This window comes from Artemia franciscana, chromosome 6 (assembly GCF_032884065.1).
Source record: "Artemia franciscana chromosome 6, ASM3288406v1, whole genome shotgun sequence".
NCBI lineage: Eukaryota > Metazoa > Arthropoda > Branchiopoda > Anostraca > Artemiidae > Artemia > Artemia franciscana.
In genome coordinates this window covers 28,489,630-28,502,566 of record NC_088868.1, presented here as the reverse complement: position 1 = coordinate 28,502,566, position 12,937 = coordinate 28,489,630, and the positions used below count along the sequence as shown (strand labels likewise).

General features: G+C 33.7%; 1 protein-coding gene across 1 annotated transcript in view; it reads right to left on the bottom strand.

Annotated features, from left to right (window-relative positions):
- The window catches only part of LOC136028534 (solute carrier family 12 member 6-like), a 236,358-nt gene that overhangs the window by 125,572 nt on the left and 97,849 nt on the right, over positions 1-12,937 (bottom strand).

The following is a 12,937-nucleotide window of genomic DNA, read 5'->3' as shown; positions in this document are numbered from 1 at the left end:
TCTCATAATTTTAATCTAGTGACTCTGAGAAGAATGAGCGTGGGAGGGTGCCTAGTTGCCCTCCAATGTTTTGGTCACTGAAAAGGAGCATTAGAAATTTTAATTTCCGTTCAAATGAGCCCTCTTGAGACCTTCTAGGACCGCTGGGTCTATTCGACCATCCATGGGAAAAAAAACACAAAAAAATCAAATAAACACGCATCCGTGATCTTTCTTCTGGAAAAAATACAAAATTACGCGTTTTTCCAGATAGGAGCTTGAAAACCTTTGAAGTGGGGTTTTGTGATATACTGAATCCGATAGCGTGAATTTCATTAAGATTCTACTGCTTTTAGATTCAGACTTGTAACTTTCTATGGGTAAGACTAAACTTGATGAAACTTATATATTTCAAATCAGCATACAAATATGATTCTTTTGATGCATCTATTGGCAGTCCATTTTTTATAGTTTCGGTTACTATTAAGTCTGGTCACTTCTTACACTATTAAGTCTGGTCACTTCTTACTTACAGTTCCTTACTACGAACTGTTTGAAATGTGGAATTTTGTGTTTTTTTGCCAGAAGAAAGATAATGAATGTGTTTTTGTTTGTTAACTTTCTGGGTTTTTTTTTTCACAGGGGTGATCGTATCGACCCAGTGGTCCTAGGATACCGAAAGAAGGCTCATTCAAACAGGAATTAAAAATTCTAGTGCCATTAAGATGACTAAAAAGATTGGAGTACAACTAGGCCTCCTCTAATGCCCTTTTTTTCTTAAAATAGTCCGATAAAAATTTTCAGATAGCCATTTTGTTCAGCATAGTTGAAAAGCAAATCTACTACAGATTTGTGAGATAACACGGGCCCCATAGCCCCTGGGGAAAGGACTTCCAGTTAAAAAATTTACCCATTATTTACGTATAGTATCGTTACTGTGAAGTGTGCATGTATTTTTGGGCTGGGGAGGGGGAAGAATTTTCTTCTGAGAGGATTTTCCACAGGGAGAAATTTCTATGGAAAAGAAAATTTCCAGGAGGTGAATTTTTCAGTGGAATGTTTACACTGACGGAAATCGTCAAAATTTCTATACCAAATTCTTCTTATGTCTTGCCTTCATTTTGCGGACTCACATTTACACGTGGACATTTTAAGGGTAATTGTCCGTGGTAAATTTTCACCAGGAGTGAATTGTCTAAGGGATATATCTGTGGAAGGAGGGATTTTTTGGCGGAGGTGGAGCCAGATTTCCTAGCATTGTCTAAAAAACGATCAGAAATTAAATAAATGTTTTTCTTAAGAAATTAAAATCACACTTTTTTTCAACTGAAAGTATAAAGCAACCTTAAAACTTAAAACGAACAAAAATTATTTCTTATATCCTAGAGGCTCCCCCCTCCTCGACACCTCACTCTTTACGTTAAAGCTCGAATCGTGTCCCAATTTTTGAAGAACAACTCCTGAAACACGGTCTTGTTTAATTAGAACAATAAGAAACGTTTTTAAAAGAACTAAAATACTATAGCGTAAAGAGCTAGATGTGGATGAATGGGTAATCCCCTTATATAAGTGATAATTTCTGTTCGTTTTAAGTTTTAATGTTGCTCCTTACTTTCAATTGAAACAAAATTTTATATTTAATACTCAAATGAGATTTAAAAAAAAAAAAAAAAGGTGTTATAGCCTTGTTATATGTTTAAAACTAATGTATCCAATTCTTGTGCCTCCTAATATTTTAGTGATTGCTATATATATATATATATATATATATATATATATATATATATATATATATATATATATATATATATATATATATATATATATATATATATATATATAATTAGTGACTCCTTTGGTATACATGTTATTTCTGATATTTAGTAATTTCTGACCATTTAATATGTTAGTGATTTCTTTTCTTCCAGTGCAACATCTTGAAGACTCTCAGTAAACCCCATAATTAAAGCTGAAAAAGGAAGACTAAATCTTATATATATGGTAATGAGGTCTTATGCCAATCACTCAGATAAAGGCAGAGATGAAGGATGGACGAAAGTAATGTGTTGGACTAATAGTTTTAAGTAATGAAAATTAAGTAAAAGCAGGTATTTTTCTTTTAAAATAAAGTGAAAATTAACTTGTTGTTTCTAAAAATATTATTATTTATAATATAGATAAATAATATCAAATGTAAATAATATAGATACATAAATTTACGTATGAATAATATATAAATAATTTATAACTATGATAATAATTTATAACAAATAATTTTTTATACAAAAATATTCCTCTAAATGAAAGAAAGTTAAGAGATAGATGGGACAACCACATAAATTTGAAGGACTTCTCGTAGGAAGACGTAAAGCGAAGTGTAAAAATGTACTATATTAAGGTTCGGGTCTTAAAAATAAATATAAAGAATATGGATAAATAATAATAATAAACGTAATTATTTACAGTAAAAATATTTTTTTAAGCGCAAAGTAATTTTTTAAAGAAAACTCATTACCACCTTTGCTTCATTTACTTCAGTTAAAATAGTTTTAACAAGCAAAACTAAAATTTTAGCTTTTTTAGGCGAAATAACATCTTAATTTTAGGGGAGCTTTTAGAGAACACTTTATTTTAAAACATTACCACAAAAACTAGGCCGATTGCAACGGACATTTAGCTACCCACATATTGGTTTCCTGGATAAGAAAATGAGACGAATCTTCAGGCAATACATTTCTTTAGAATTTTGAGAATTTCTTGTGAAGACTTAGTTACACAACTAACTCTTAAGCAAAGATCAAAACAAACTTTTTTCGAGTCTACTCTCAAACTTTATGCTTATGCATCATTTCGAAATGCAAATTTCGACTTGTGATGGCCGTTGCTTTTTCTGATATAAAAATCTTGTCTAACCCAGGGCCCCAAGAGTTTGTCTTTGATGAGGCACATACTATCAAAATGACAGGGAAGGGTATATTATGAAAATATAAATTGAAGGGTAAAATTGCCGTCTAGACACTTCTTGCTATGATGGAAAGCAGTTGAGTTAGCTGAATGATACTTTCAGAAATGGACAAAATGGAAACACATTTGGACAAATTGGAGATAAAAATTTATCCAAATTCTTTATTTTAAGTTTTTTAATATAAATATTAGATATTAAACTAAATTGTTTAAGTCTACTATAGTCAAACAGTTCGTTCTAACGAGCGTTCTGACCAGGCTTGATAAAAAAAAACGAAACTCCAAAAACGAACGCTCTTTACCCTTAAGTTTGACTCTTTGTTACAGTTCTACTTTTTAAAAAATTAAAACTTCTACGTAAAGAGCGGGGCGTTGAGGAGGGGAAAGCCCCTTTTATAAACGAAATAATTAGGTCTTAAGTTTTAATGTCGGTCCTTACTTTCAGTTTAAAATAATCCTTTTTTTTATTTAATTCAGTTAAAGATCCAAGCGATCAAAATTAACGCCTGCAAACTTCTGCATTAACTTTTAGCTAAAAAAGAACAAGCATCATTGTCTAACTCATTATTTAGAGGTTCATTCAAGCAGGGAGCCCTCCTGACTTCATTTTAAGCGTATTTTAAAAATTTAAGGGTAATTTGTTTAATGACCACAGATCAACTTATTATCTTCTAAATGGCATTTAATAAAAACAACAAGTTTTTTGAAATGAAAGTAAGGAGCGACATTAAAACTTAAAACGAACAGAAATTACTCCGTATATGAAAGGGGCTTTTCCTCCTCGACACCCCGCTCTTTGCGCAAAAGTTTTTTATTGTTTTAAAAAGTAGAGTTGCGAGAAAGAATCAAACTTTAGTGCAAGGAGCGGGGTGTCGAGGAGGAAAAGCCCCTTTCATATACGGAGTAATTTCCATTCGTTTTAAGTTTTAATGTCACTCCTTACTTTCATTTCAATTAATCTTGTTTTTTTATTTAATTTCTAAAAGTTTTTGAATTAATGCATGTCTCATTTTGGCTCTCCGTACATAAATTATTAAAATTAAATTTGCATGTTAATTCTTTTTTTGGCTGAATGGCTTTCTCTTAGTTTTGATCAGACGATTTTGATAAATAAGGGGTGGGGAAGGAGGCCTAGTTGCCCTCCAATTTTTCGGTTACTTAAAAAGGCAACTAGAACTTTTAATTTTTAACGAACGTTTTTATTAGAAAAAAATATACGTAACTTAAGAATTAACTTACGTAACAAACTTTTGTATTCTTATATTTTTGGTTATTTATATGAGAGGGTTGGTCCCCTCTTTAATACCTCGCTCTTCACACTAAATCTTGTTTAGTCCAAATTCTTCAAGAATGACCCCTGAATCAGAAAGGCCGTAGAATAAATAGTTGAAATTACTAAAAATAATTTAGCACAAAGAGCGAAGTATTTATCTCCTCCTAAATACCTCGCTCTTTATGCAAAAGTATTTTTAGAACCCCTCATATGCGTAATAATCTGTTTGTTTTAAGTTTTAATGCTTCTCCTTACTTCCAATTGAAAAAAACTTTTTCATGTTTATATTTTCATTGTTTTTTTTTAATAGTAATGCTAGAAAATCTTGCGCCCTTTTCATTGAATTTTTTCCCCCATGAAATATTCCTCTAAGAAGAGATCCTCCAATATAGCCCCCTCCCCTGAACCCCACACCCAAACCAAAACAAAATCCCCCTGAAAACGTCGGTACACTTCCCAGTAACCATTACTGTATGTAAACATCGGTCAAAGTTTGTAACTTGCAGCCCCTCCCCCAGGAACTGTGGGGGGTAAATCATCCCCAAAGACATAATTATTATGGTTTTCGACTATGCGGAACAAAATTGCTATCTAAAAATTTTGATCCATTGACTTTGGGAAAAAATGAGCGTGGGAGGGGGCCTAGGTGCCCTTCAATTTTTTGGTCACTTAAAAAGGGCAGTAGAACTTCTCTTTTCCGTTAGAATGAGCCCTCTTGCAACCCTCTAGGACCACTTGATCGATACAATGACCCCTGGAAAAAAACAACAACAAACAAACAAACAAACAAATAAACACGCACCCGTGATTTGTCTTCTGGTAAAACATACGAAATTCCACACTTTTTTAGATTGGACCTTGAAATTTTTTCTACAGATTTTTCTGATACGCAGAATGCGATGGTGTGATTTTCGTTAGGATCCTATGACTTTTAGGGGGTGTTTCTCCCTATTTTCCAAAATAAGGCAAATTTTCTCAGGCTCATAACTTTAGCTGACAAAGACTAAATTTGATGAAATTTATATATTTAAAATCAGCATAAAAATCCAATTCTTTTGATATATCTTTTAGCATCGAAATTCCGTTTTTTAGAGTTTCGTTTACTATTGAGCCGGGTCGCTCCTTACTACAGTTCGTTACCACGAACTGTTTGATAAGAGTGATGAGAATAGTGAGAGGGGCCAAAAATTTCTAATATCTTGTACTCTTTTTGAGCAGAAATATCTCTTTTTGGGCCTTGATTTGCAATCTTTTGAGACGTTGCCAGTTGACAACCCTGAGTCTTTATTAGCTGGTCTTTATTAGCTGGCCGCGTTTGCAGCAGTGCAATTTTCCGGAAGAAGCAGATGAAACCAGGGAAATAAGGGAAGTTGAACATGATTAGGATAAAAATATTTAACTCTTCACCAAAAAATCAAACTTGCATGATTTATGTCATCCTAAATTAGATTCATTTTATTCAACCAAAAGTTAGGGTTGCTGCATATTTTTCTGTGTGTAAATTATCCACAAAATAGCCTATTTTACCCAATATTAAAATTATGAAAGTACGACATTCACCCTTTTTGGGGAATAAAGCGGGCTGAATAAGCAACACTTCAAAATTTGCTCTGTTCAACAAAGTAATTAATTAAATTTAAAAGTCACACCATTTTAAATCAAGAATTTTAAAGCTCATTCGATAATACTGAAGATCTGTAAATGTTTGTCCAAAACAAATAAATATAAAGTCATAACTTAAAGAAAAGATAATACTGAAGCGTCGAAAAGAGTTACTGGAATTAGCATTTTTTTTTTTTTGTAATCATAACAGCAAAGACCACCCTGACAAGAATAACGAAAAAACAATATAAAGTCAAAGGAAGAATTTGCCTTGCCGACCAAGTTGCAGAAACTACCAAACTATCCAATTGGTTTGATCTTTTTCATTTTCATCTAGCCTTGTTTGAAATAAGTACACAGTTAGACATTAAAATATTCCGTAAATACTTATGATAAAACATTTCCAAGGCTTATGCAGCATTTGTTAAGAAATTTGAAAAGATAATATTAGGATGTTAAAATTCTTTTGAGGGAAAGTGATAAGCTAGCTTAATCACAACACTTCTTATTGAACAACTTTTACAGGAAATAAATAAATTTATTTAACTGAGACTCTCTACTACCCCAAAAAATTCATTCACTTAGGACTAAAAATAAAAGCTTGAGTAATTATGACATATAACGTCACATTAAGTAGTTATATAATATATCGTGACTATCTAAATAAAAATAAACTATAAAAATAAAAACTATATTCACAAATATCTTTTTTGTACTTAAACAAACTTTATGTCCCCCTTAATTTCCTTTCTTTTAATTTTCAATTCCCCTTATTTCTATTCCCTTAATTCCCCGTGTACCCCCATAAAATTTAATCACGGAGATCTTAGCTTTTGAACTGAAATTTTTAATTTAGGTGTTGTAAATATATATTAAAACTGGAATAGCTGTAATCTAATGAGGCCCAATGCTGTATTGTGGGGCGCAATAGCTTGTACTAAAACCAAAATGCTTCTCGATAATTAAATTGGTCTTAGTAAGGAACTGATAAAATTTCAAAGTCCACTAGTAAGAAAGTTGAAGTTCTGGCCCTACCTGTATTTTGTATTTACTACCTAAATACGTTTGAAAATAAATCTTCTCCTCAACGCCTTGTTCTTTACGCTAAAGTTTGGCTCTTTCTCTTAACTCTATTTTTAAAACAGTAAGAAACTTTAGCATAAAGAGTGGTTCGTTGAGGAGGAGAAGCCCCTTTCATATACGGAGTAATTTCTGTTCGTTTTAAGTTTTAATGTTGCTCTTTACTTTCATTAAATCTCCGCAAATAAATAATTAAAACGAAATTTGTATATTAATTAATTGCAATTAATCGGAAGATTTTGAGAAAAAAGGAGCGAGGGAGGAGGCCTAGTTGCCCTCCAAGTTTCCGATTACTTAAAAAAGCAACTAGAACTTTTAATTTTTTACAAACCTTTTCATTCGTAAAAAATATACGTAACTTACGAATTAACTTACGTAACGAACTTCTATATTTGTATTTTTTAATTGGGTACTAGCTGTTGGGGTGGCGCTTTGCGTCACCCCAACACCTAGTTGATGGGGGCGCTTCGTGCCCCCCAAGCCCCCCCACACGCGTAAGTCGTTACGCGCCGTATTAGTTACGCGCGATTGTAGTTTTGTCCCTGTGTCCCACCTGTGAATATAGATAAATATATATATATATATATGTTTTTAACTACGTAAAACTTGCGAATATACAATATTCTTCGCTGTCCCATTGTCTGTGTATATAAATAGATTGTCAGGTTTACCGACTCTTGAAAATGCAACATATAAAACAATCCGTATTCAGATCTATATTCAGATCCGTATTCAGCTTTGTTGATGGTGATTGCTAATCGAACGTTCCCTATGTCCCCGTCGTCATTTATATATCCTCCTGTGCCCCCCGGCGTCCCCGTTGTAGCTGTGTCCCTGTGTCCCGATAGTCATTTATATTCCCTGTGTCCCGGTCGTCATTTGTGTCCCGGTGTCCCAGTCTGTAATTTCTCTTTGAGTGTCCCAGTCGTCATTTATATTCCCTGTGTCCCGCTGTCCCGGTCTGTAATTTCTCTTCGAACATTCCCTGTGTCCCGGTCTTCATTTATATATCCCCCCTATGCCCCAGCGTCCCCGTTGTAGTTGTGTCCCTGTGTTCCGGTCGTCATTTATATTCCCTGTGTCCCGGTCGTTATTTGTGTCCCGGTGTCCCAGTCTGTAATTTCTCTTTGAGTGTCCCGGTCGTCGTTTATATTCCCTGTGTCCCGGTCGTCATTTGTGTCCTGGTGTCCCGGTCTGTATTTTCATCAGTCGACAAACAACTTCATGACGACATACAGCTCAATCCTTATAATGACGTCAGTCGACAAACATGACATCAGTCGACACACAAACATGACGTCACTCGACAGACAGACAAACAGACAGACAGGCAGACAATTTATTTTATATATATATATATATATATATATATATATATATATATATATATATATATATATATATATATATATATATATATATATATACATATGAGGGGGTTCAACCCTCGTCGATACATCACTCTTTACACTAAAGCTTAGATTTTGTCCCAGTTCCTTAAGAATGACCTCTGAATCACAAAGGCCGTAGAATAAATAGTTGAAATTACTAAAAATACTTTAGCGTAAAGAGTGAGATATAACGAGGAGGTAAAACCCTCATATGCGTAATAAATTTTGTTTATTTTAAGTTTTGATGCTGCTCCTTACTTTGAGTAGAAAAAACTTCTCATATTTATTTTTTCATTGTTTTTTCAAATAATGCTAGAAAATCCTGCGATAATTCCATGATAATTCAAATAATGCTAGATAATTCCATGGAAATATCCTACCATGTACCCCCCCCCCTCAACTCTCCCCCCTAAACCAAAAAATCCCCCTGAAAACGTCTTTACACTTCCCAGTAACCATTATTATATGTAAACACAGGTCAAAGTTTGTAACTTGCAGCCCCTCCCACGGGGACTACGGGGGAGTAAGTCGTCCCTAAAGACATAGTTATGAGGTTTTTCGACTATGGTGAATAAAATGGCTATCTCAGGAATTTTTATCCGATGACTTTTGGGAAAAAATGAGCGTGGGAGGGGGCGTAGGTGCCCTCCAATTTTTTGGTCACTTAAAAAGGGCACTAGAACTTTATATTTCCGTCAGGATGAGCCCTCTCGCATTATTCTAGGACCACTCAGTCAATACAATCACCCCTGGGTAATAAGAAAAAAAAATAAAAATAAATAAATAAACACGCATCCGTGATCTGTCTCCTGGCAAAAAATGCGAAATTCCACATTTTTGTAGATAGGAACTTGAAACTTCTGCAATAAGGTTCTCTGATGCGCTGAATCAAATGGTGTGATTTTCGTTAAGATTGTATGATTTTTAAGGGGGTTTCCCCCCTATATTCTAAAATGAGGAAAATTTTATCAGGCTCGTAACTTTTGATGGGTATAAATGATCTTGCTGAAACTTGTATATTTAAAATCAGCATTAAAATTCGATCCTTTTGATGTAACTATTAGTATCAAAATTCCATTTTTTAGAGTTTCGGTTACTATTGAGCTGGGTCGCTCCTTACTACAGTTCTTTACCATGAATTGTTTGATACCAATCTCTATTGTTCCTCAACATTGTTCATTTAGCAGCAAAATATTCCACCTGCTCTCTTAAAAAGGAGATAAACTGACTTAACATACAAAGAGACAAAATCTAGGATTAGGGATCATAAAATTGAAATCAGGCTCCCCTTGGGATAATAACTACATTCTCCAATATCGATTTCTTTTCCCTAGGAGGGCCTTCCGTTCAATTTAAGAAAAACATCTTAAAGAAGTTTACGAACCTGTAAAAGTCTTTCCAAAGGAAATAAACAGGAAATGTAGCTTCTAGAAACAACACTAATAAGTGAGCTAAAAAAATACAACGAGATAAAGGAATATTTAACTGTTTTATCTTTCCATCCCAAATAAATATAGAAGAAGGTATGATGGACCTAAATGGCTAGGTTTATGGTATTCTGGCAATTCATCGCAGAATGACTGGCATCATACAACAATTTAGGAGTGTTTAGATTCTTTTATGCCTGTGTTATGACTATGTTTAGTACAGTGATATTTAAATTTGTTTCGTATTCATATTATATTTTTATCGTTAAATGTTGTTGCTATGACGAGAGATAGAGCAGCAATAGTAGTATGACTATATGCAGTACCATGAATACATCATTAGCATAACCAGTTACTATCCATGTAACAGGCGGCCCCAGACGAAACTCATTAGCATAATTGTATTAGCACAAAATTAGAGCAAGTGCTAGTCATGAAAAACAAGCCCAATGAAAGTTGAAATACGTGTTTTTCCATGGGACATACAAGCATAAACGTTTTCATGCTTTTGCGCGTGGGTATCTTAAGTTTTAATCAAAGAGGGTGAGAGTGGAAGCTTAATAAATATCGTTAGAAATTGGACTAGCTTAAATAATCCAATATCTTCCAGCAGACTGCCGAAAGAAAAGACATTACGCTCTTCCATCCCACCCTACTCAGAGCTTCACAAGTAGTACCTGGTGTCTACAAATATTTTCTTATCACATCTCCTTGACCCATTTGAGGACGGTCTTCTTTTTTTCAACTAGATGGATTGTCAAAATGAATGAGTTTGAAAACTTCCCCAGTTTTACATCGTATATGTCTTATATAATTTTTCTTATGGAGCCTAGAAAATTGCCAATCAGCCTTTGTTACTTTTCAGACTTGCCTAACACTCTAGGCAGTTAGAAGAATGTTTCATCCAAATTTTCAATCAAGTGGTTATCCCATAAATCTCAGACTTATAACTTTTCGGCTTAGTTTAGACCTATATTTGTCGTTTTACGACAGAAAAAGGCTGAATTAAGATGCAATCTTTCTTAGAGTTTAAAAAGAAAAAATGGCACTAAAACATTAAATGTTTGGGTAAAATTCTGGATTGGGGAAGGTTTTTGTCTAAATTCAGAAAAAGCCGAAAAAGGTGAATGAAACTCTAAAGAAAAAATCCAGAGTTCGATGACCATATGGAAAGATATATTTGAAGTACCTAAGCCAAACTTTTCCCCTCCAAAGATTACTGACCTTTTCCAATCTTCGTGGCATAAAAGTGAACCCTTGAGAAAGAGATGTACCGCTCAAATGAGGCACAAGGAAATTGCTTTGAGCCTCATAACTTTGCTCAATTCTGATTTATAAGGTTGAAAGATTGGATACTCAATTTCTCAAATTTGCGAAAAAAGCCTTGATTTGGCTTAAAATCCTGCTGAAATGATAGAATAGTGTTATCAAAAAGTAGAGAAAATGAATAAGAAGACTGAAAACCTAAAATTAAGGTCAAATATTCTTTGCTCAAATTTAGATAGGCCAGGTGTAGGCCGGACATATCATCTATGCAGTCTTATGAGCCCCAAAAAATACGGGCAGGGTAGAAATAGTGGCTTTATAATACCTTCCAAGTGAATATTTTACGCCCTGGCTTCATTCCTGAAAAGTTTCATCCTTGAAAAGTCAATTCCATTAGCCTACTTACGCATGGATAAGATGAACACACTGCCTTAATAATTTTCTTTTATACTCTTTTGAAATATTAAATAAAAAAAAAGTTTTTTAACTAAAAGTACATTCCAGGGGAGCTCTGGTAAGGAAACATAAACACCACCGCCAGCAAAGAGATGCAAGAAAATGAGATTGCCGAACTCAAAACATCCCGAACAATAAATCCTATAGCAATTATAAAGAAAGATGGGGGTGTAATACAAGTCCAGGGCATGTAGATCACTCAGTTAGTGAACTATAATATTTTTGAGTATGATAAAATCATGTGGATTAAAACATTAGGCCATATGGACAGACTGGGATTCTATGGCCAAGTGATTACACCATTTAATAGAATTGTAAAGAACTGAGTAATGTTCAGGGATAAGTCCGAGAAATATGCAATTTTTTTGGAGTCTACAGATCAAGTTTGAATTAAATACTGTGACCTCAAATTCCACTGTTCAATCAAGAGGATTTTAAATGTCCTAAATTAAATGGGCTTATTACCGTTCCTATGATGAGGTTAGGTTCTTCGCCCAGCGGATACCAAGGGACACACTCGATCGTGATAAGTGCATACGACACGGTAAAAAAAAGCCTGATATATCATGGAAACCAAGTTTGTGGATGTTTAATAATGAGCTTGAAGCATTATTTTTCTGTAATATGCGTTTTTTTCAAAAAATTTTCCAATTATGTTTAAGCAATAAATATCTTTAAGCTTTACCCTCCTATTATTTATTTTTTAGATTGGCCCTACTTCATAATAAAACCATGATCTAGGTATACTCCCCTTCCACCAGGAGTCTGAGATATATGAACATACATTCAGTGTGTTCTAGTTGCTGGCTGAAATTCCAAGTGTTTTAGTTGCTGACGAAGTATCAAAAATAAAAATAAAACCCTTTTGACTACAATATACCTCAGTAGTTGATTACTTCTGAGTCTTTTAGTTGCTGATTGATAAGCAAAATTTAATTAATGCCTTTTTGGGTGCAACAAAATCAGCTAGTGGATAGTTTCCGAGTGTTTTACATACAGGGTTAGTACCCAAGATATAATGAAAGTACTTTTCAGTAAAACAAACTCAGAAAAATGGTAAATTCCAAATCTTTTAGTTACCGACAGGATATAATAAAAAATCAATATAAAAAACTATCAAAAACTACAATAAAATTAGGTTTATTTAGGTTAGTTTAGCGTGGTGGGCCCAGTTGACCTAACTTAAACGAGTTTAACTCAAAGAAGTTACCTTAATGTAACCTAGCCTATCCAATTATGCTTTCACCTATAACTATAGTAGAATAGGTGGCAATAGTTAGGCTGTAATTCACGCTCATATGTCTCTTGCCTCAAAAAAAAAAATCTAAAGTAGCAAGACTTCGAAAGATTTTTTCCTTATTAGTCATTTAAATTGTCTCTCACACTACTTATTACAAATGAACTAAAACACAAAAAAAAAATCTGTTCACCTTTAACAACGAAAAAAATGATGACCAGCATACATATTATTTCCACTTGACGTGTTTCTGTTAATTCAA